The sequence below is a fragment of the Aedes aegypti genome, chromosome 3 (genome assembly GCF_002204515.2).
Source record: "Aedes aegypti strain LVP_AGWG chromosome 3, AaegL5.0 Primary Assembly, whole genome shotgun sequence".
In the NCBI taxonomy this organism is placed as follows: Eukaryota; Metazoa; Arthropoda; class Insecta; order Diptera; family Culicidae; genus Aedes; species Aedes aegypti.
In genome coordinates this window covers 243,162,308-243,187,218 of record NC_035109.1, presented here as the reverse complement: position 1 = coordinate 243,187,218, position 24,911 = coordinate 243,162,308, and the positions used below count along the sequence as shown (strand labels likewise).

Below are 24,911 nucleotides of genomic sequence, written 5' to 3'. Positions count from 1 at the left end.
AGTCAACAACAATCCCTCAACGCCTGAAATCATCAGTCAACCAGCAACCGACTCTCCATCCCGAAATCCATCAATCGTTATTTCAACAACAAACCAGAAATCAAACCGCATCTATCGATCCATTCCATATATCGCTGGACTGTCGGAACGAATCATTCGGGTTCTAAACAGAGACTACAACAACATCATGAAAACATGCAGACAAACCAAAACAATCCAACGCTTCCACACATTTGTAAAAGACCCTATCAATAAGCTAGATCGTAGTAAAATAATATACAAAATACCTTGTAGCAACTGCCAACAGTGCTACATAGGTATGACAAGAAACAGATTAAAAACAAGATTATACGGACACAAAACACACACCAACAAACTTAATAGATTAACAGAGTTAGGGTACAGCAAAACAGATGCAGACATGCTATCACTAAAAGAGAAAACAGCACTTATCGAACATTGTATTGACCACGACCACCGTTTCGATATGGATCGCGTAACAGTATTAGACAGTAGCAACCACATAAATACACTTACCTTTTTGGAAATGTGTCATATCACTAATACACCACATACAGTAAACCATCGCACAGATATTAGTAGCCTTAATTCAACATACGCAGCCATCCTACAAACCATATGAAACATTTCAAGATCGTCAAATTTCAAGTCAACCACCATCTTCGAACCAACCGTTACCGCCTTCAGATGTGTAGTGCAGTTAAAGTGGCTATATTAAGTGAAATTCAAAGAAAAGTTGCTACGTTTCACTTAATACTATATGTAGGTTTTATCGTAGTAACATACTAAATTATAAAACTTAAATTTACGTCTGTTCACAGCCCATGTACAAATTCCAAAACCTTGACACCAACAGTTATATGTTAACATACACGAAGAACGATTAAGTAGAATGTAAGTGAACGAACATAACATGTAACAAAACAAATAACATTCCCCTAATTACAGTATCCCCAGAAGAAGACTCGATTCTGAGTCGAAACGTCGGGAAAAATCTAAAAACATCGTTTTGATTCCTCCCAAGACTGCAGTGCCGAATCCAGTAGCTATAAAATTTACGGCATGGTTTGTTATCAACAAATTTTGTCGGTAATGAATCGTAGTGGAGAATTACATACAATTTGTGTTAACATTTATTCATACGTGGTTCACTGGGTCGCCGGATGCAGCGGTTTGCATGAACACTATGCGGCCAGCCTCAGGATCTCTGCGTGTAGTCCCAGAAGCCTTGCCGGACTTCTTTAGTCGTGTTTTCAATATGCTGGAAAAGCGCAGTAAGCCTTGCCGCGAACGGACTTGTTTTGAATTTCTCGTCACATTTTTTCGCGTCCTCGATAGAATTTCTTTTGATTCCGCTACTGGTTCGGTTGGTACTACGCCACCCGGATAGTTTTTTTTTTTCTTGTAAAATTTGGGTGTTTGTTGTTGACGTTAAATCATTGAAGTTAAAAGAAGAGAAAAATGCAAGTGTCTTTTATTTTCTAAGCCTAAAAGACAGATTGTGTAGTTCCTATTTTTGTGGCGAAATACGAGAGGACTTCTTGTGTGTCAAGTTTTGGCCGGCGTACAAGTTTCCACATGGCGTACTTTCCAGGAGCTTGCAGATTCATCTGGTGAGCTTGTTCCTGAATTGCGTTTGAATTTGAATTGCGGAGAGTTTTAATCGTTTGGTACTGTCCCGGAGTGCGGTATATTTTATCAGTTTTCGGGTATGCTCTAGTATCCGTCGGTATAATCCATTTTACGAAACGACAACACTGATGATATTGCTGTTACTTTCACACGTTACGACACCGCCTACTGTCAAAATTTCGTTCATAAAATAAGCGATCAGCTGTTCAAAAATGGACTATTTGCGTAGCTGGCATTACGATTCGACATTCTTTTTATCGCTTATTCGGATCGTTTTGTTCGATTCATTCGATTGACGCATTTCGGTCGGCCGCATGGAATTGGCACTTATTTTTCGGGCCAGCGTCCTTTATTTCTTTTTCTTTAATAAGTTCGTCCCTGTCCTAGGTAACGGTAAAGATGGGCGTGGCCAGGAATAGCATGAATATTACTATTCATGCTTTTGGTAATATTGTTCGGAGGCCTCGGAGTTGAAACAAATCATTTGCACAGCGGATCATACTAAAATTTCGATAGCTGGTTGGACACCATAACTCGAAGAAGCTATTGAAAAAGTTCAAATCAATATTACAGCTAATCACTCGATGAGTAACTGTTCTGTCACGTCTTTGGCATTCGTGGGTTCATGAGCTACGGAATTCGTTCTCAATTGATTTCTAAACACGATGAAAGCAAACAAAGAAAAACATCCCATAAGTATCGGTTCATGATCGGCAAAGTTTTGCAATATTATAGCCAAGTTATTACAAGATTATTTGCTTGATAAATGACAGCAGCAAAGGAGAGCCTCAAAGAGAGAGAGATAGCGATGACAAACTCCATTTTCTCGCTTATCCAACATTGGGGGTAGGTGTTTTACTCTACTGGCATCATGAACAATCTAGGTATAGAGCCTGTTTAGACCGGTTTTGTCATGCACTGTCATGCCCTCGATATAATCAGAGCTGTAGCAGTAGCAGTGAATTAAATTGACATCAAAAGCGATGAAAAACAAACAACATAGCAAGCTCGCTCACAACCGTTTGTTTCAACTTTTACGAATTGGGATACAATCAAAAGCAAAATTGTCATGACAATTACAGAGCAACCTTTTCAACTCGAGATTAATCAGGCATTTTAAACATAAAACCAAATTTGTTGTATGGATGCTGTTCGATAATGTGTCAATATTTACCAACACGAAGAAAGATCTCGCAAATTGCAATGCGAAGCCCAGAAAATCGCAGCGTACGTGGTGATAGATAATTGCCATATTCTGTTCAGGTGAAACAGTTTGGAATCAACTTCTAAGATTGCACTGAAACATCAAAGGCACTTGACACTTCAAAGAAAGCGTCCCACAACAGTGCATTTTTTATTTTGGCTTTGTGCACTAGCAGAGAGCTTAAAATAAGAAGATCTGGAACGTTTGCCAACTATTTCTCCAGTTTTGTGCCTTTGAAAACGTGAGTAGGGGGAGAAGTCGGCCATTGAGCCGGCCATCTTTGGATTCCGAGATATTTCATCTCCAAGTGATAATGAACTGTTGTTGCGGAATAAAATTGTTGCAACAAAAATAGTAGATGACAATGTCTTTGTTGCTGCGGTGACAATTGATACATTGAGCAGTAGGCGATAAACGGACTCACATGATGTGTAGTAAATCATAATTGCTACAGAGAGCGATAATAGAGAGATGTTCTCAATTTTCAAAGAATTCAACCCCTGGACGGGTTCATCCCATACTCCGATAAGAAGTTTAATCCTCTTCGAGGGAGACCTCTCATGCTCCCTTATTCAGTGCATGCACAAGTGTTTCACTTTCTTTTCTTAAATCCAATACTCTTAACGAAACTAGTATGAGATAGCATTTACACTTGCCCGCTGTAAACCGACTTTTGCGTTTCTACGATCCAGGATCTTTCAGGTTATATCAGTGACCCACTCGTTTTGCTTTGTACGATGCTCACCCAGTGAGTCTGTGCACTGGGCTAGGAGAAAAAGACTCATCTCAAGATCACAATGTCCCAAAGAATTTCTAGCCGTGCTAATTGTCATATTATCAGAACCAATTTCCGTGTTGAAGTCACTAAAATGGATTTTTATTTCATTTTTCAGTACATTTTCACTACGTTAATCAATGAACTCCATCGAAGACATTTGCACGGTGCCCCGACAGACCGTTATTATGTAAAAAAATTGTCCACCAAATCTGAGCACAGAGCTCGATTCCTGAGGTCATTCTGCACCTTTGGGCCAATTTTTAAAAAAATCCCTAGGAGGAATCTCGAGAAATCTTGATTTGAAGTTTTTTACTTATAAATTCACTATAATCCATATCAACATAAATTCACTATAATCCACATTAACATGCAAAAGCACTTAAAAAACCTACAAAAACGCTCAAAAAGTTGGCCAAACTGTTCTCAACTAGTATACAATTGTTACCTTTGTTACAATTAGAAATATTTACAACTGGCTTAACTTACCACAGTGTCTTTAGTATATTTTACATGGCTTAAACCAGTAAGCTTAGTTTAATGGAATGAAATCTAAGAAATAAATGTAAATATACAATTGATGTCACGTTCGATAAACGTGAAACATTCAATGCATAATGTTAACACTACCGCTTGGTACCACCCTAGTGGACGAACCCAACAGATCGACAAGTACTGCTGTCTGACGTACAAATGTCATGGATACTTTGGCGAACGCTGTCACTGTCAGCGTAGTTTAGCGAAGATTATAAATGCGGAAAAAAGAAGAATTACGTTTCGTTAGACAAAATCACATTTGAGTCAATCCAAGTTGAATTCGTTCATCCTAATTATATTTCGGTTAAATTGTTGAATTTGATTAATATTGTGTAGCACACGTGAGTAAACGTATTCTGAACATTAAATGCGAGGGTTACAGTGCTAGAAAATTATTCTTATAATTACAGGCCGGAATACATTAAGAATTCGTATGAAATTGTTCACCCGAATTGAAGTAATTGAAAACCATTTATGTAAGACACCATGTAATTAAAACTTGAAATTATTCTAATAAAACATATTTGCAGTTTTGAGCTGTACGACAAACTCGTCTGCTGCAAAAGGATTTCTAAATTTCGGTGTGAACAATTCTCAAAAATAAATGCGATGGCATCATCTAAGGAAAAGGAACATAACCCCGAAAGCACCGGGTATGATTGCGCGCTTTGCGAAAGACCGAATCATGCGGATAGCAATATGGTCAGCTGTGAGAAGTGTCAGAGTTGGTTCCACTTTATGTGCGCGGATGTGACTGCTGGCATTGAAAACCTCCCGTGGACGTGCAAGGAGTGTTTAAATACAGGTACTGCGGACAAATCTCAACACCGTGAAGCCACAGTCGTCGATGTCTCAGACGCGTCCGGCAAGGAGCCGGCCGATTCCCTTGATCCGAGGGTCGATAAAAGATCGACAATCAACGAGCAAGATCAGGATTCAGACCAGGAAGAAGCCGAAATGCAGCACCAAATAGAGCTGCGTCAAATGAGAGCCAAGTTCGAGCGCCAGCTCCAGAGGGAGAAAGAGAAGATGGTTCTAAAAATTCGCCTAGAGAGGGAAATGCTTCAAAGGAAGAAAGAGGCGGAAGCAGAATTTCACAAGATGCGTAACGAGATGTACAAGGAGTTCGAGGGTGTGATGGACCCATTCGTCCAGGAAGAGGGCGCTGTAGGAGGTACCTATGTGTCGAATCACGTACAGTTGGAAACGGATTTAGAAAAGGCGTGGAAGGAGAAGTTCAAATTTCCGGAACAGCAGGGCAAATCGGCCGATGATATCCGTGGAACTTTTCCGAAATCTTCTACACCCAAAAACGCTCCACTGCAACGGGATACTATCATCAACCGCCAATCAGCAATCGAAAATGTTCTGGAGGAATCGACACCGCTCAAGAATCCGCAAGTACCAACCGTTAAGATAGACAAGCCTGTCTTATCGCATCCACCGCATCCAGAATTGTCTGCAAATATTCCTCGAAACTCGGCCATATATCAGGCACCCATCTCAACGGCGAATATTGAGGTGCCCGCGACGTTCAACCCATGTGCGAATCAACAGGGGATTCCAAATCAGCATCAAGGAGAACCTGAACTGACCAAAGCTCAGATAGCGGCAAGAAAAGGTCCGTTTGCAAAGCTACCAGTTTTCACCGGTCGGCCAGAAGAGTGGCCGCTCTTCATAAGCAGCTTTAATAATGGCAATGCTGCATGCAACTGGACCGATCTTGAAAATCTCGGTAGACTACAAGAGAGTATCCGAGGGCCAGCTCTGGAAGCCGTAAGGAGCAGACTACTGTTGCCAGAATCGGTCCCACGAGTCATTGATACGCTTCGGCTTCTCTATGGCCGCCCGGAGCAACTGCTCCATTCACTTATGCTGAAAGCAAGGAAAGCGGATCCACCTCGGATCGATCGTTTGGGTACATTCATCCACTATGGCATGGTCGTTCAGCAATTGTGCGACCACCTAGTAGCATCGGGACTAATAGATCATCTTGTCAACCCCATGCTCATCACGGAACTGGTGGAAAAGCTACCGCCCAGTACGAAGATGGAGTGGGTTAGATATAAACGTCAACAACACGTTGTGGATTTGAGAACTTTTTCGGATTTCCTCTCGATAATCGTTTCGGAAGCTACCGAAGCAACGCTCTACACGGATTTCCACGTGGATGGTCGTCCTAACCGGGACAAGAAAGAAAAGAAATCGAAAGCTAAGGATCACGAAGGATTTCTCAATGCTCACATCGGCGTCCAACCTCCATCACAACGCTCTGCAAATCAACATAATATCGAACTCCAGCAAGCGATACGTAAACCGTGCCGTGGATGCAACAGCCTCGAGCATCGAACGCGTTCCTGTGAAGATTTCCAGAGGCTGACGTATAGCGATAGGCTAAAGATAACTGAAAAGTGGAAAATGTGTCAATTGTGCCTCAACGAGCACGGGCAAATACGTTGCCGATTCAAAGGTCACTGCAATGTAGGAGATTGCAAAGAGCGGCACCATCCCCTCCTTCATCCACCAAACCCTCCTATGGCTTTGTCGACAAACTGTCATGTGCACAACTCGGAACATCATCCAATCATTTTTAGGATGGTTCCAATTAAGTTGCACCATGAAGGGCGTACCCTTGACGTTGTCGCCTTTTTGGATGAAGGGTCTTCTTATTCGCTGATGGAAAGCGCCATTGCAGACCAACTGAAACTGAAAGGAGCCTGGGAACCCATTCTTGTCAAATGGACCGCGGGAATGAGTAGACTGGAACGGGACTCAAGGAGCGTTGACGTATCAATTTCGGCCACCGGGTCAAAGGAGAAATATCTGCTTCGAAATGTCCACACGGTTAAAGAGCTTCAACTCCCTGACCAAAGGATTCGTTTTGCTGAGGTGGCAGCTCGATTCAAGCATCTTTGTGGACTACCAGTAGCGGACTGTTTAAGTGGATCTCCAAAAGTGCTTATCGGTTTGAAACATTTGCATGTGTATGCACCGCTGGAGTCACGGATTGGAAATCCTGGTGAGCCAATAGCAGTTCGTACCAAACTTGGCTGGACCATATACGGCCCACAAGGCGGCGAAAACATGGCAACAGGGTTTGCTGGTCATCATACAGTCGGTGACATAACTGAACTAGATTTGCAAGAACTACTTCGAAGGCACTTTACATTGGAGGAAACCGGTTTAGACGTCAAAGTGCTGCCTGAATCAGCCGAAGATCGCAGAGCAAAGGAGCTACTGGAACAAACCACTATGCGGGTCGGCAAGCGCTTCGAAACGGGGCTTCTGTGGCGAAGCGATGACCCACAGCTACCAGATAGCTTCCCCATGGCGCTAAAACGCATGAAGAGCCTGGAGCGGAGATTGGAGAAAAATTCGGAGCTGAAACAGAATGTCGAGAGGCAAATTGAAGAATACCAATACAAAGGCTACGCTCACATCGCTACGAACACTGAGCTGATTGAAGCTGAACCGGGAAAGGTCTGGTATCTCCCTTTAAATGTGGTACTCAACCCAAAAAAGCCGGGCAAAGTCCGGCTTGTATGGGACGCAGCCGCGTCCGTTCAGGGAAAGTCGCTCAACTCCGAATTGCTCAAGGGGCCCGACCTTCTATCCAGTTTGCCGTCTGTGCTGTGTCCGTTCCGAGAACGTCCCGTCGCTTTCGGTGGCGATATAGCGGAAATGTATCACCAGCTGCGAATACGGTCAAGCGACAAGTCAGCACAAAGGTTTCTATATCGTCCGAACGCATCAGGTCCTCCCATAACCTACGTCATGGACGTCGCCACCTTTGGCGCAACCAGTTCACCCTGCTCCGCACAGTTTATTAAAAATCGAAACGCTCAGGACTACGCGGAGGAATATCCGGACGCTGTGGATGCAATAATTAATAAACATTACGTGGACGATTATTTAGATTCCACGTTCACTGTGAGCGAGGCTATCAGACGAGCAGAGGAGGTTACATACATCCACTCCAATGCCGGTTTTCACATCCGAAATTGGGTGTCCAACAGTGAAGAATTCCAACAACACTTCGGTAGAAAACCGGAGAACCACATCGTTCATTTCGCTAGCGACAAGTCTAGCAACACTAGTATGGAAAGAATTCTTGGTATGTCTTGGAATACAGTAAAGGATGTCTTTGTGTGTACTACGGCTCTGCGCAACGATCTTCAAGTATATTTGACCGAAAGTAAGCTGCCCACCAAACGAGTATTGTTGAGCGTTGTCATGAGTTTTTTTGACCCGCTCGGCCTGTGGGCGCCTTTCACCGTGCTCGGAAAAATCATCGTTCAAGATCTTTGGAGAAATGGTTGTTCGTGGGACGAGATAATTGATGAGCACTCCGCGAAGAAGTGGTACCGTTGGATTGCACTACTGCCAAGTCTTCAAGCTATGGAAATTCCGCGATGTTACTTCGCCGACGTGAAGGCATCAGACTACCAGGACCTCGAATTACACGTGTTTGCAGATGCAAGCGAAGAAGCTTATGGATGTGTCGCTTATTTTCGTGTATTGGTAAAAGGAGAACCGAGAGTGGCACTGGTTTCAGCAAAATCGAAGGTAGCTCCGTTGCAATACATGTCCATACCGAGAATGGAACTCCTTGCTGCGGTACTTGGAGCCAGATTAGCCGCCTTTGTGAAGTCGAACCACTCTGTACAGGTGCAAAGAGTGTTCTACCATATCGATTCAGCTACAGTACTTTCATGGATCCGCTCCGACCATAGGAAGTACAAACAGTTTGTCGCATATCGCATCGGGGAAATTTTGAGCATCACCAATCCAAAGCAATGGAGCTGGGTGGCTACGAAGCACAATATAGCCGATGTTTTAACGAAATGGGGAAAAAATGGACCACCGTTGGCGACGGAAAGCGAATGGGTACAAGGCCCTGACATTCTTTATCGATTAGATCAAGAGTACTCTCAACGAGATTTGCCACCCCCTGGCGTAGTAGAAGAACTGCGAGCATATCATCTGTTCCACGAAGTTTCGTTTCACAAGGCTCTAATAGACACCACGCGATTCTCGCGTTGGACCATATTGGTAAGAAGCATGGCCTGTGTGTTTCGTTTCATTTCTAATTGTCACAAAAGGATGAAGAAACAGCCAATAGAAACACTGCAAGCCTCGCCTAAGTTGGTGAAGTTGCTAAAACGAACGTTTCCATCAATCAAATCACCTCTCAAGCGCGAAGAATACCAGATGGCGGAAAACTTTCTATGGAAAGCAGCACAGCAAGAAGGATTCCCCGACGAAATGAAAACGCTATTGAAGAACAACAGACTACCTCAATCGAAATTGCACCTTATTGAACGCTCCAGCCCACTCTATAGATTGGCTCCATTTCTAGATGCGAATGGTGTGATCCGGATGGAAGGCCGTGCAGCTCACGCGGATTTCATCCCTTTCGAGCAGCGTTTCCCAATTGTACTACCAAAGGGCCACGACGTTACATCGAAACTACTACTACACTATCATGCAAAATTCGGTCACGCCAACCGTGAGACGGTAGTGAACGAGCTGCGACAGCGTTTCTATGTTCAAAATATTCGCGCGGCTGTTTTGCAGGTGATTAAGGACTGTACTTGGTGCAAAATACATAAATGTATTCCTGTGGCGCCTAGAATGGCTCCTTTACCGGTGCAGCGTCTAACCCCCCAAATACGGCCATTTAGTTATGTAGGAGTTGACTACTTCGGCCCAGTAGTCGTCACTGTAGGACGTCGCTCAGAAAAAAGATGGGTGTGTCTATTCACATGCCTTGTGACTCGGGCGATCCATATCCCCAAGGTGGTCGATTGAGGAATTTTCCCACATGGTCGACAGGATGATAGCCGAACTAGCTAATCGGCAGCCAGTAGTGATAGCTGGCGACTTTAATGCATGGGCAGTGGAGTGGGGTAGCCGCTGCACCAATCAAAGAGGCCAACTATTGCTGGAATCCCTGGCCGCTTTAAATGTAGAGCTGGCAAATGTGGGTACAGTGAGTACCTTCCGCAGAAATGGTGCAGAATCGATTATCGACGTGACGTTTTGTAGTCCTAACCTTTTAGGTACCATGAACTGGCGCGTTGATGACGGTTATACTCATAGCGATCATCAATCGATTCGCTATAGTATAATACCAGGCGGGCGGAAGGCAGCGCGATGTAACTCGACCCATGCCCGAGGATGGAAAACAGCGCGCTTCGACGGCGAAGTATTCACTGAAGCCCTGAGGCGCGAACGGAACACTCTGGACCTAAACGGTGAAGAGCTAGTTGCTGTGATATCACGAGCGTGTGATGCTTCCATGCCGAGAAAAGCCCCTCCTAGAGAGAACAGGCCGCCGGTGTATTGGTGGTGCGAATCAATTGCAAATCTTCGAGCAATCTGCCTTCGGGCTAGACGAAGAATGCAACGCGCACGCACAGAAGCACAAAAAGAGGAACGCGGTGCAGCATTCAGAGAGGCAAAGTTGGCTCTCAAAAAGGAAATCAAGAGTCGGAAACGGGCATGCTTTGAAAGCCTATGCGAGAGTGCCAATTCTAGTCCATGGGGTGACGCCTACAGAGTGGTAATGGCTAAGACCAAAGGAGCCATAGCGCCCCAAGAGAAATCGCCCGAGTTGCTGCGATCGATAATCGATGTACTTTTCCCGCACCATCCCATAAGCCCATGGCCCCCAGCGCCGTATGCGGCAGATGAAGAAGAAGAAGTGGCGAGAGTGACGAACGAAGAGCTGGCAGAAGTCGTGAAATCATTCGCGTCAAACAAGGCACCGGGACCCGATGGTATCCCGAATGTTGCCTTAAAAGCGGCAGTGAACACGGATCCGGACATGTTCAGAACCACGATGCAACGCTGCATTGATCAAGGAATCTTCCCGGATGTATGGAAGCGACAGAAATTGGTGCTACTACCAAAGGCGGGGAAACCACCAGGTGACCCGTCGGCGTATAGACCTATCTGTCTACTAGATACGACGGGCAAGTTATTGGAGAGGTTGATTCTCAACAGACTAGTACCGTATACGGAGAGTGCGGACGGCCTGTCCAACAACCAGTTTGGATTCAGAAAAGGTAAATCTACTCTGGACGCCATCCAGTCGGTCGTTCAAACAGCTGAGGTGGCAATCGAGCATAAAAGGAGCGGCATCCGTTACTGCGCGGTTGTCACTCTGGATGTGAAGAATGCGTTCAACAGCGCAAGCTGGGAAGCAATAGCACACGCGCTTCACCGCCTCAAGGTACCGGTGCAGTTGTGTAAGCTTCTAGAAAGCTATTTTGATGGTAGGATTCTACTGTATGACACAGAGGAGGGGCAGAAAAGCGTTCGAATTACCGCGGGAGTACCTCAAGGTTCAATCCTGGGCCCGCTGTTATGGAATGCGATGTACGATGACGTACTGAGGCTGCCCCTTCCGACGGGTGTTAAGATTGTTGGCTTCGCCGACGATATCACCCTAGTGGTCTATGGTGAATCGATGGAGGAAGTAGAGTTGACAGCAGCGCACTCTATTTCCCTGGTTGAGGAATGGATGAAGTGTAGGAAACTAGGACTGGCCCGTCACAAGACTGAGGTGGTGGTGGTCAACAACCGCAAGTCCGAGCAACGGGCGCTTATCTCGGTAGGTGATTGCACCATAGAGTCCAAGCGATCCCTTAGGCATCTTGGGGTAATGATCGATGACAAGCTGAGCTTCGCTAGCCACGTTGAATATGCCTGTAAAAGGGCATCTACGGCTATAGCGGCGCTTTCGAGGATGATGTCTAACAGCTCTGCTGTAATTGCCAGCAAACGCAAGCTGCTGGCAAGCGTGGCGCTATCCATACTAAGGTATGGAGGACCAATCTGGTCAAAAGCGCTTATAACGAGAAGAAACCTAAAGCGGTTGGAAAGCACGTACAGGATAATGTGCTTAAGAGTAGCAAGTGCATACCGGACGGTATCTAAAGAGGCCGTGTGCATCATAGCCGGGATGACGCCCATCGGGCTCATCATCAAGGAAGATGCTCAATGCTTCAACCAAAGGGGTACCAGAGGAGTCCGCGACACGTGTAAAGAGGAAACGCTCAGAAGCTGGCAGCAGGAATGGGATAACTCCACTAAGGGTAGATGGACCCATCGGCTAATACCAAATGTGTCAGATTGGTATGGTAGAAGCCATGGGGAAGTGAACTTCCACCTGACGCAGTTTCTGTCAGGACATGGTTGCTATAGACAGTACCTGCATAGGTTCGGGCACTCAGAATCTCCTGCGTGCCCCAATTGTGCTGGTGTAGAGGAAACAGCGGAGCATGTCGTGTTCGATTGCCCCCGTTTCATTGTTGTGAGAGGTCGCATGCTCACTACATGCGGAGGGGACACGTCCCCCGACAATATTATAGAGAGAATGTGTGCGGATGCCGAGTGCTGGAATGCAGTAACTACGGCTGTCACTCACATTATGTTAGAATTGCAGCGTCTATGGCGCGCCGACCAAGAGTTGGCTGCAGAGGATTAGCCCTGCCGAGGCTGGTCCCTTGTAACATTGTTTAAGTCGGCTAGGAGAAGCAGTTTGCCTAGGCTACTTCTGCTACACGTGTTGTGCTATATGCACTGGTCCCTTCCCGAAGAAATACCGTAAGGTGGTTCCGGGGAGATGAGGGTCTGAGTCCAAGGGTCATGTCGATGCACTGTTCACCACTTGAGCAATTCTAAATGAATTGCTCAAGCACAGTGCATAGGCTGGTTTTAGCGGGTCGTCGTTGGTGCGTCATCCCCGCATTCCCTGAGTTATCTTCTCAGGGGATCTGTTTGCAGATTTCCCCCTTGTAAAAAACAATCCATATGGAAATAGCCTATAGCTTGAGCAGCCAATCATGCGCCATGGCAATCAGACGTTTCATTTGCAGAAGGGGCACTCCGTTGGAGATTTTTTCCGACAACGGAACTAATTTTCAAGCTGCGAGTAAGGAGTTCATCCAGGAAATTCGTTGCATAGAAATGGAATGTGCGGACATCTTTACCGACGCTAGGACTCGTTGGAACTTTAACCCCCCAGCAGCACCACACATGGGTGGTGTATGGGAACGGTTAGTGAGGTCGGCAAAGGAGGCACTAAAGGCTTTACACAATGGCGGCAAATTAAGTGACGAGATATTGTTGACGATATTATCAGAAGCCGAGGACATGGTGAATTCTCGTCCGTTAACATACGTGCCACAAGAATCTGCAGACTGCGAAGCCCTCACGCCGAATCATTTTCTTCGTGGTTTGCCTGCCGGAGAGCGTGAAGAGGCTAATTTGCCAACAAGTTCTGCCGAAGCGTTGCGGGACAGCTATAAACGATCTCAAGAGCTGGCAGACATGTTATGGAAAAGATGGCTGAAGGAATACATCCCAACAATCAACCATCGCACCAAATGGCTTGCTGAACAAGAACCTATCGCAGAAGGAGAGCTGGTCTATATTACTGATGGGAACAACCGTAGGACCTGGATCCGGGGTATAGTAGAAAAGGTGATACGAGGGACTGATGGAAGAATTCGACGTGCGCTAGTTAGAACGTCTAAGGGCGTTTTTCGTCGGGCGGTCGCCAAGCTAGCGGTGATGGAGTTGCGGAGTAAATCTGGTCAAATCCCTGGCCCTGAACCAGAGTTACGGGAGGGGGAATTGTTAACACTACCGCTTGGTACCACCCTAGTGGACGAACCCAACAGATCGACAAGTACTGCTGTCTGACGTACAAATGTCATGGATACTTTGGCGAACGCTGTCACTGTCAGCGTAGTTTAGCGAAGATTATAAATGCGGAAAAAAGAAGAATTACGTTTCGTTAGACAAAATCACATTTGAGTCAATCCAAGTTGAATTCGTTCATCCTAATTATATTTCGGTTAAATTGTTGAATTTGATTAATATTGTGTAGCACACGTGAGTAAACGTATTCTGAACATTAAATGCGAGGGTTACAGTGCTAGAAAATTATTCTTATAATTACAGGCCGGAATACATTAAGAATTCGTATGAAATTGTTCACCCGAATTGAAGTAATTGAAAACCATTTATGTAAGACACCATGTAATTAAAACTTGAAATTATTCTAATAAAACATATTTGCAGTTTTGAGCTGTACGACAAACTCGTCTGCTGCAAAAGGATTTCTAAATTTCGGTGTGAACACATAATATTATTAATTGACAGCTTTTTTTACGACTTTTATACTAAGTGACCAGCCCACCAAAGTCTGCCGTATTTATTTTGTTTAATAAAAATTGCTTTTTGTACATCTGGTACTACTCTTGATGTTTACGTCAAATTTTTCACCGAGTATTGCCCTCAGCATTTTACGTAAACAATGTTTTGTTCTACATTCTCAACTACAACAGGATTAAAACTACACGAGAAACATGATTGTCATATGGTCGGTGTTCAGACAGACTGGACCAAATGTTTTTTTTTAATGGTTTCAGGAAAACGCACCCGAAGCATTCGGTATAAATATAATAAAATATGTGCATTTTTCACTGTAAGAAGGGAACTTATCTATTTGAAGAAACATCAATAGAATTGGAAGTATTGTAATTGATGGAGTCCTTGACTTATCTTTGCAAGGCCAAAATGTCATCTAGCCAGATCTGTCCGAACACCGATTTTATGTAGCAAGTGTTCGACGATTAACAACTTCAAACAAATTCCCAATAAGTACTATTTAAGTATTTCAACTTCACTAGGACTTTCACTCTATATATCTGCAACCCTTCATTTGGTTTTTTTTTCGGGATTTATCGTCAATCTGTTTATTGACTTCTAAGTCGCGTTCGACTCAGTAACAAAAAAAAAATAGCTGTGGCAGGTAATATCAAAGACTTAAAAATAAGACTTAAAGCTGATAAAGCTGACAAATACAATCAGGTGTAATTATTATAGACGAGGATCTTTTTTTTTTTTTTTTTTGAAAATTACATGGAATAAGAAGAGATGAGTTCACTCAATTTACTGTTCAATATTGCGTTTTGTCGCATATACTCCTTGAATTTGCAGACCATGACTTTATTGGAATCGATCGCAGTTCAGTAAAGAAGGGTTTCACTATTTCAAAGATGGACAACTAGGATAAGCTTGTAATGCCATTTACTCTACCCAAATGTATATGGTTGCATGTAGAGAAAGAAGCAAGTTCAGATATGTTGGTGCTGAAGCAGTGCTTGATTGAGATGTGGATGAATTTGTTGAAGAGCCGTATAACAATTGTGACGTATGATAATAATGTTTCCCTTGTAGTAAAAACTCGTGTTCTGGCTGCGAATATCTCCTTTACGGATTACGTAATCAGCTTAGGAACCCGAAACTTGCAAAGGGAAACGACATTTCTACACTGTTGCTTGATAAAGGCTTATCTGACTTCATTGATCCATTATTTCAACTTCGCCAAAACACCTCGTGATCCTTTATTGTACAACACTGAAAAGTGTTTCGAAAACCAAATCAGTTTTCAATAATAATGCAAAGAGAGCAACGATGAATGTAAACATGGCTTAAAGAAACATCACTGTTAATTTGTCATGGTTAAAACACTTATTCTTGGCTCCCTTAGCACATTTATTTGACAACAGGAGCGAAAACTATTGAGCGAATAAAATAGGCAAACTTCAGTGAGCTGGTCATTTAGTGCGAATGCCGGAAGAAAAAGTTGCATCAATCAGGTGAAGCTCAGCGACCCCGTTGAAGACATCGGCGTATGATCATTCTGTTATTGACTTGAGCGTACCAGAGTAACCAAATCATTCAAAATTTGAAACAACCGGTAATACTAGCTCTAATTGACTATAAAAGTATTCACATGACTTATCTGCTAACTATTATTGTGCAACATTTATTCTCAGATCCTTTTTTAATAACAACATTGTTAATTATTTTTTTATTTGGATTACTTTTCAATTTGTTTAATATGGAAAACAACAATCAATGAAATTTAAACCAGTAAACTATGAAAAAAAAGTTAAATCGATGCCAAACATTAAATTTTTAAGATCACGAATCTGGAAAACCAAACATCCGTTTAAGCTGAAAACCTAATCGACTGGTCACTAGCTGGTGGTGACCAATCGATTAAATCCTCAGCTAAAACGGGTTTTCGGTTCTCCAGATTTGTGCTCTTGAAAATTTGAAGTTTGGCTTCGATTTAACTTATTTTATCATTCATCTTCACTTTAAGGAGTGGATTAAGTTAAGCCAGTTGTAAATATTAACAACGGTAACAATTGTATACTAGTTGAGAACAGTTTGGCCAACTTTTTGAGCGTTTTTGTAGGTTTTTTCAGTGCTATTGCAAAATTTTAATATGGATTAGGTATATTGAATTTTTAAGTAAAAAACTTCAAATCACGATTTCTCGAGATTCCTCCTAGGGATTTTTTTAAAAATTGGCCCAAAGGTGCAGAGTGACCTCAGGAATCGAGCCCTGTGCTCAGATTTGATGGACAATTTTTTTACATAATAACGGTCTGTCGGGGTACCGTGTTTTGGGTCTGCTTTATTGACGTCAACGCAACGTGTCCGTAGAGAGCCATTGGAAGGATGAGGCCAATTTTGCTGCCGCATACAAATGGTCCACAAACCGCACCAGTGTTCACAAATTTTTCAATTGCTTCAAACATGTTTAGCACTACCTTAACACCAACTCAACAAGATGCCTGTTTAATTATCTTCAACCATGAGTTTCGATTTTAGAGTTGACGGCCAAGCTTATCCTGACACGGCACCGCCCAAACGTGTGAACTGGTTCATTGGTCCATTGCCTCAAACTAAAAATTAAAGCCATTAAGGTGAAACAGCTTGGAAGTCAAATTCAGTAATATAGCAAAAATTTGAAGGCAGAAATCTCGCGAAAGAAGCATCAAACGACAGCGTAATTTCTAATTTCGCTTTTTGCACTAGCAGAAAGTTTAAATTATGCAGATTAGTGCTTGCTAAATCGTGAGAAGGGGCACAAGTCGGCCATTGTGACAGCCATGTTTGGATTCCGACATGTTTCATCTTAAGTCAGTTCTTAATTTGTCTCTGTTGAAAGAACAACATTGCCCAGGTCACACTACTATAGAAGTACACAATCCTTAAATGTCAAGTAGGGGAAGAGCACCAATTTTCGACACATCACCCATTCATACGATTTTGGCCTATTTTGTATGAAAATCCGAAAATTAGCACAGAATTCTTGTAGGTAGAAAATTACTGCTTCTCCCCTATTTATCATAGATTGATTCGCAGCAGTACTAAGTACTTGTGAGTATTAGAGCTTAGATAAGGGCTCTTTATGGGTTGTAAACTTATCGTTTTATTGCCTCTTATAAATAAGATTCACATAAAAAGAAACTCAGAAATCCCATTTTCTACCTTGAATCTAAATCAATCTAAAATCAAGTCCAAATAAAAAATATCTTGAAATTAAAATCTTCAACCTTCATGCAGTAGAAAACTGTACTTCCTTCCAATTTACCTGGTGACATCCCGGTAATCGGTTTATGGACCAACTACATAATACACTTTCTCCGTTGTCCATAAATTTTCTACTCGAACAAGCATCAAGCGAAAATGACGCCGATAAATGGGAACATGGGAAGAGAACCCGAACGCGACTATAAGACACATTCTACCGTTTTCCAGCCTTGCATCCTTATCGTCCCGTGTCGGTATGTGACAAAATAGAGGGAAGCGGACAACATTGGGCCTACAATTATAGTTTGGGCTGATAAGGTTGCGTCTACGATCTTTTAAAATGTTCAAATTAGTAAAATTTAAAATCTCACAGATCGAAGTTACAGTCGTATCTTCAAGATAAAATTGTCTCGGAAAAACTTCAATTTCTGACAAACTTGTTCCACCGAGTACTGCTTTCTCTTACAGAACAACGTTGAAGACGAGCAAGCGCCAACAATCACCTACATATGCGTACACGTTTAGGATTGTTAATAGCAGCCGCGTTCCTGCCGTTCGGTAGGAAGGACTCCCAGGAAATTGTCGGAAATGCCAGAGCTACTCTTTCTTCTGCTGCTCGCGCGAACGAGTAATGGGGAAGATTAGCCCGGAAACACGACTATAGACTTCTGATATTTATGTAGCCGGCGATTATTGTTGACTGATAAGCGAGAAACGGCGTGGATTAGCTCTTAAGCGATTGCTAGCTGCTGCCGTGCCGGAGTGGTCTATGTACAGATATGAGCAAATGAGATCCAGTCGGTATGGAGGTGCAGTTATGAGTTGGATAGAAATTCGTGAAGCAATAGCACATACCGGAGAGTCGCTTGCCTAGCTTCTGCTCAATTTATCGTTGAAAATGTTCCACATTGTATGGAAACGTGTGATGAACAAGCAATAATAATAGAAATAACTATTTCTTTCAATAAAATTGATCGTTTCGAAACACGAGCAATGCCTTACCAAACCTTTGCGAAAAAATGAGTTATTTACGGTGAAGGCAATGTCAACTTTGGCAGAAACTATTTTTTAGACCGTAAAAAGAAATCATCTGCCAACTATTTCAATTAATTTAAAAGGCATTACTATTGTCAGTAGATGAATCCAATTTGTTTTTCAATTTTAAATTGGAATGCTGGTTTTTTGAACGCTAAAGAGGACGAGCTGTTTAATTTTCTAACAGCTAATAACATATATACAGTATTAGACAAAACATTTGCAACTTTTTCGATTTTCCATACAAAATGCCCAACTTTGGTAAGCTAGATCTCAGTTATTTATGGACTGATTTGAATGAAACTTTCACAGAACATCAGATATAACTTGAATTTTAACATATATTTTTGAATAATTGTTCCAATCACGAGTTTATAAGTAATAACGGTTTGACTAAAGTGTAATTTTTGACGAAAAAACCAAAACTTTTTATCTCAAAATCTGAAAGCTCTACACAAAAACTGTCTTTAGCAAACTTATTCATCTCGTCAAAATCAACAACTTTGCTGAAGATACCATGAAGCTATTCCTTCAATATGTTTAGTTATGTCAATTATAAAAAATCGTCAAAAAATTCACTTTAGTCAAACCGTTACTGCTTTTCAACTTGTGGTTAGAAAAATCACTCAAAAATATATGTTAAAATTCAAGTTATGTCTGATATTCTGTGAAAGTTTCATTCAAATCGGTCCATTAATAACCGAGATATAATTCATCAAAGTTGGTCATTTTGTACGGAAAATCGAAAAAGTTGCAAATGTTTTGTCCAATACTGTATATATATAGCAGTTATTACTGAAACTTTTTCCAAACCTGGATCCAAAATCAGAAGAGATCCAATCTTTTTTGTTTGTCGTAATGATCGACATGATGGGGCATGTGGGGAGTTGCAATCATCATTCATTGGCGTATAAAACATCAACTTTTTTCGTCATTTGAAAGCAAAGTTTCAGAAACTTTAGGTATTTCTGTTGAAACACAGTTTGGTAAATATACTTTCATAGCTGCCTATCTGCCTTTTCAAAACACTGGGCAGCAAGTTAATTTGCTTCAAACTGACATGCGGAAGTTGACTCGAATAAGTCTTTTTTTTTTTGTCATTGGTGACATTAATGCCAAACATCGCTCATGCAATAATTCGCTAAGTAATTCCAACGGCAGAATTTTATTTGAAGAGTGCTTTTCAGGATATTTCTTAATTCAACACCCTGATTGCTCTACTTGTTTTTCCTTTTCTAGAAACCCTTCTACGATAGATTTGATCTTAACTGACTATAAGCAACTTTGTAGCCAACTGGTTACTCTTGCTGATTTTGATTCTGATCATGTCCCTGTTACATTCCAAATATCCTATGAAGCGATTCTCAGTCCTATCAGCTCCACTTTATTTTCGAGTCGATTGGAAAACATATAAACCATACATTGGTAGTAATCTAAATGTTAGCATTTCTTTGCAAACAAAACTTGATATTGACAATACTTTCGACTCTGTAACTAATTCCATTGCATTGCATTGCATTGCATTGCAATACCAAAATGTGAAGTAAAATTAGAATCCGTGATTATAGACGGTGATCTTAAACCCTTTTTTTTTTTCTTTTTAGGCACTCCGTGCTCGTGGCCACTACTGTGCCGGACTCAGTTGATCTGTAGCTGCTTTATCGATACAGATCTATTTTCAACTTATCTATATTTACATCTAGTTTCACTCTCTCCTACTCTTTTACTCTCACACCGAGCAGAGCTCTGCTATGAGTGAGGCTAGCTGCCTGCGAAGAGGGTCAGTTTGTCTCAGTCACCATCTGATACTGACGGAGGATGGATGTGCTCCGTGAGGCGTCTTCTGGTGGCTGGACGGGTTTTTTTTTTTGTGGAGGGGCTGGGAATCAATGAAGCGGAAGCGTAACCTCAAAGCTACAGACCCCCCTATCTAAAACCCTTGATCCGTCTTAAAAAACGTGAGGATAAGGCAATTTCAACGCACTCGCCATCCTGCTATGAAAATTATATGGCAGGATCTGCAGAAAGAAATTAAAAAATGATTTTCTCAATTAGGAAGCAAAAATTTAAATAAAAAAAATTCTCAATCGGACCCTGGCTCTAAGCCCTTTTGGAAAATATCTAAAATTAAAAAAAAAACTCAGAAGCCAATTCCGGCGTTGAAAGAGGAAAACAAATTATTACTAGCTAATTGCGAAAAAGTTCGAAAACATGCTATACAGTGTAAAAGTGCGTACAATTTTAATTTAGGCTTACTAGTCCAATAAAAAACCAAATTATTCAGGACTTCGAAAACATTATCAATCAAGACAACGTTTTCGAAAATTCCTGGGGGATTGATTTGAAAGAAGTGAGAACTATGGAAGTGAGAAAAAATAAAAAATATGAAAGCCCCTGGCGATGATGGACTATTTTACATTCTCATCAAGAAACTTCCAGAAAGTGGCTTATCATTCTTAGTTGATATATATAACAAATGTTCAAACATTATTTGGAATGATACCAATAAATAGTTAAAAAAAAAACTTAAAGCTGTACAAGACCCTGAAAGAGCAGATTCACAGCAATCCTTTTTTCATTGTAAACACTTGTTTTTCGTTTATGCATCCAATGCCCAGATGTAATCAAAATTAATGAACCGGTTGCAAAATTCAACACAACCCGGTTTCGCTTAATCTTCCTTTCAACGTGCAAGAAGTTTCCATCGATTAGAGATTTCCCACCAGCACAGGATCCGATTACTCATTGTGGATGAAACCGACAAGGACGACAAAAGGTCCAGTTATGATTGTCCTCCGGTGATTGGCTGAACAGTACACAGAAGAGAGAAGCAACCCAAATTTAAATTAGATTTGAATTCCGTTTGCTTCCGTGGAAGAACCCGAAAGTTTGACGAATAGCAATATTGTTGGGATTGTCAACCCAATGTGGTGCTCGTTTGTTGATTCGATTAATCTGTTAACTGTAAATAACCAGTCAATAGGTTCTTATTTGGACGAACTCGTCAGCGTATCGCTGTTAAGAATAATTGAGCATATTGATATTGACATTCACATAGAAGTGTCCCAATACCACCACCTTCTACTTCTGTTGACTCATGAAGCGCTAATTCATTTTACGTACTACCTAACCCTTTTATATGAGCTGATAAAGAAAATCCACTCTCGATACGGTTATCGAACACTGGCAGATAATCATTTTTTATGATAACAAGAGGATCGCTTTATCCTCATCCATCGTACACCATTATATAGGGGGAGATCCCCCAGTACCGGACACTTAAGCCACTAAATTCATAAGTCGAAAAATATTGGTTTTATGTGCTCGTGCTACCTATTTATGATAAATATTATCATTTTTATAGTGTACAAAAATAAAATCGAAAACATAAATATGAATTTTGACATTCGATTTTGTTGATGTATATTAGTACCAAATTGATCGATCTTGAAAGGTGGCACCCAATACCGGACACGATCTGGAAATGCCTCGAATTCTGTAAATTTGAGCACCATTGAATGTTTTTACTATAGGAATATTAATAATTGCCAATTCAATGCATTTGCAACAATTACAAGAACAATTTGAGTTTTTCTTAATTTGCAAGATGTCCATCAAAAACTTCTTTCATATATGATGAAAAATAGCACATTTTACGATGTTGTTCTGATTGTTTATTCTTCTTAATTTTATTGCATGTTTGATGCCATGATCGACGAAATCCATGAAAAATGAATGTATTTAGAGACACTGGTGCAATAATTACAAAGATATCATATAACAAAGCAAGCTGTCCGAAACTGGGGGACAGGAGGCGCCTAACAAAAATTTCAATTTGTCCATATTTTGTTCAATTATGGTACAAAATACATTCATATTATCAAATTAGGATTATGATCGATCATGCTTGCGTGATCCAAAGTATTTTTTCATATTTAAAATAATTACTAAATAGGCTCAAAGTTAAGGCGATACGTAATTTTTTTTAAGATTTTCAAACTTTTCTACTTTTCAAAAAAGGCATACATATTTCAAGGATATGTTATTCTACGCAAACATTAGTCTCAATTATAGCATTCTTTTCTTCTAATACACCATCTTGATTGGACCATGATTTCTCAATTTTTCGACTTTGTCCGGTATTGGGTGCTGTCCGGTACTGGGGGATCTCCCCCTAAACCTTCATTTGCGGGCACCCCCACGACTGCGATTGATTAGGATCAACCTTTACGCGACATAAAAACCAATAATGCGATCCGTAGCAGCGACAGTCAAACAAAAACACAAAAGTACTGTTGTCGTTCGAATTTCCGACCATCATCCCTTTATTCGGCTCCCTCTCATTCGTCCAATCACTGCAGGCAGAGCATCGTCTCAGCAGAGTTGTCGTCAAACCGACTATGAAAGGAATGCCGTCGCATAAAATTTCCTGCCCAAGTGGCTCTCATCCTCGGAAGAAAAGGGAACGAACCGAGCTGCATAAACTTGTTTTTTTCTCCGCCGGTTGTGCCATCGCCGTTTCAGTGGCATAAATGAGGGAAAATCCGAAGCCATTGATCGGAAAAGTGTTGACAATAAATCTTTATCCTTCGCGAGCGCCTTTTTTGTCCCCTTTTCATCGGAGGTTCTGTGGAATGATTTTACTGGTTTTAACGTAGCTGTGTGCTTTGGAAAAGAAATAATGTTACTTCCTATATGATTCAATCACACAGAAGCAAATGCTGTGAATATTTATGACAGGATCTGCAAAAGGAATTAAAAAACGTTTTTCTGGAAACAGCTGTGATTGTGAAACTTTGCATTGTACGATGCAAAAGTTCCCACTGAATAACGACAAGGTTATAATTTGCAAATTGCCAGTAGTTTTCCCGTCATAATATTTTATCTCGAACACTTTTACAGTATTGTGTAAGAACGGCTCAAAACACTACTTCATTTGTAACTGCATAGTACTTTAATGATTTTTTTTTGTTAATATCTGTGAATAGTTGACCTAATAATGTGTCGAACCCATGACTCAATTCGAATCGTCTTTTGTATAAATTTCAACCTCAAAACTTTACTATTGATACATTGAAAGCAAATATTGTGACCAAAGTTTGCATACCTACTCTGTATCACTCGAAGAATTTGACTTCTTAAAGCATTACTAACTGCATCATTTATCACATCGCATCGCAAAAAAATAAATTTACACTCAATGCACCATTTTTGCGTCGCTCGTTTGGATGCAGTTTGGAAACTATTGCCATTAGTGCCCATAGGCAAGAGCTCCAAACTTTGCGTGAGCACTTATTATCGTCGTTGCATTGCAGGGCACGATAAAATCGGCAGAAATAAAATAAAAACGCTAACGAGTAAATTCTAGTAGGACCAACAGACCGAAACTTTTTTTTTCTGTTCTCGGTTGCATGTACCGTTTTGATTCATATTACGGACACTTAAGGCCTCAGTGAAGTATAAATCAAAATAGACAAACAAAATAAATCGTTCTGTATGATTCCTCAGCGTAATCGAGCGTCGGAAACCCTTAACTTTCGAATGATGGGTGAAGAATACGCTTCCGCAACTTGAATAATTTAAAATAAAACAAAATGTTTGGCCTTTTTATGATTCTTATTCCGGACGCTTCCTCAATTTTGCTTCATATTCCGGACACTTCGATTCGAATTCCGGACAGCTCATTAAAATCATTAATAGAAAAGTCAAATGATGAACAGAAATAGTCAAATCACTAAAGAGACGTCTAAGGCAGATGGGCATTATAAATTTGCATACATATTAATGGAAAAAGCTTATTAAAGCGAGCTTCTAAAGTGAGAACTTTTGAACGGCAAAAAATGAAACATTTCGTGTGAAATGTTTCCCATACAAAGTAGAGTGTCCGGAATTTGAAGCTGTCCGTAATATGAATCAAAACGGTAATCCCTTCCGGACAGAAAAAAAAGAGATCGTGACCCATCGCTATTCGCCATTCGGATTTCCGGGGTGGAGCTGCGGACTCAATACCCAATACACATTAACTTCCATTTCGCTACTTCAGTGATATAATTTATTTATCTAGAATGAGCTATCATGCATCAACTGAGGATGGCCAACGAAGACGGGAGTTGATTTCATGAATTAATTACAACAATGTTGCATTCGATACTTGTGACGATGCACGTCAAATAAGCCTTCAGTTATCATATGGAGCTGCGAATAAACCATTAGGAGTTGATGGTTGTATTTCCGATAGCTTTATTCTCCTAGAAAATGCATCATTATTATTATTGTACTAATTAACGAGTTTTCTAG

At 41.4% G+C, this 24,911-nt stretch overlaps 1 long non-coding RNA gene across 1 annotated transcript; it reads left to right on the top strand.

Moving 5' to 3' along the window:
* The first annotated feature begins 649 nt into the window (after window positions 1-649).
* LOC110677886 lies at window positions 650-1,015 on the top strand. The gene is made up of 2 exons (XR_002501258.1): window positions 650-783; window positions 843-1,015. It is a non-coding gene; the product is annotated as an uncharacterized LOC110677886 (long non-coding RNA).
* Window positions 1,016-24,911: the final 23,896 nt, after the last annotated feature.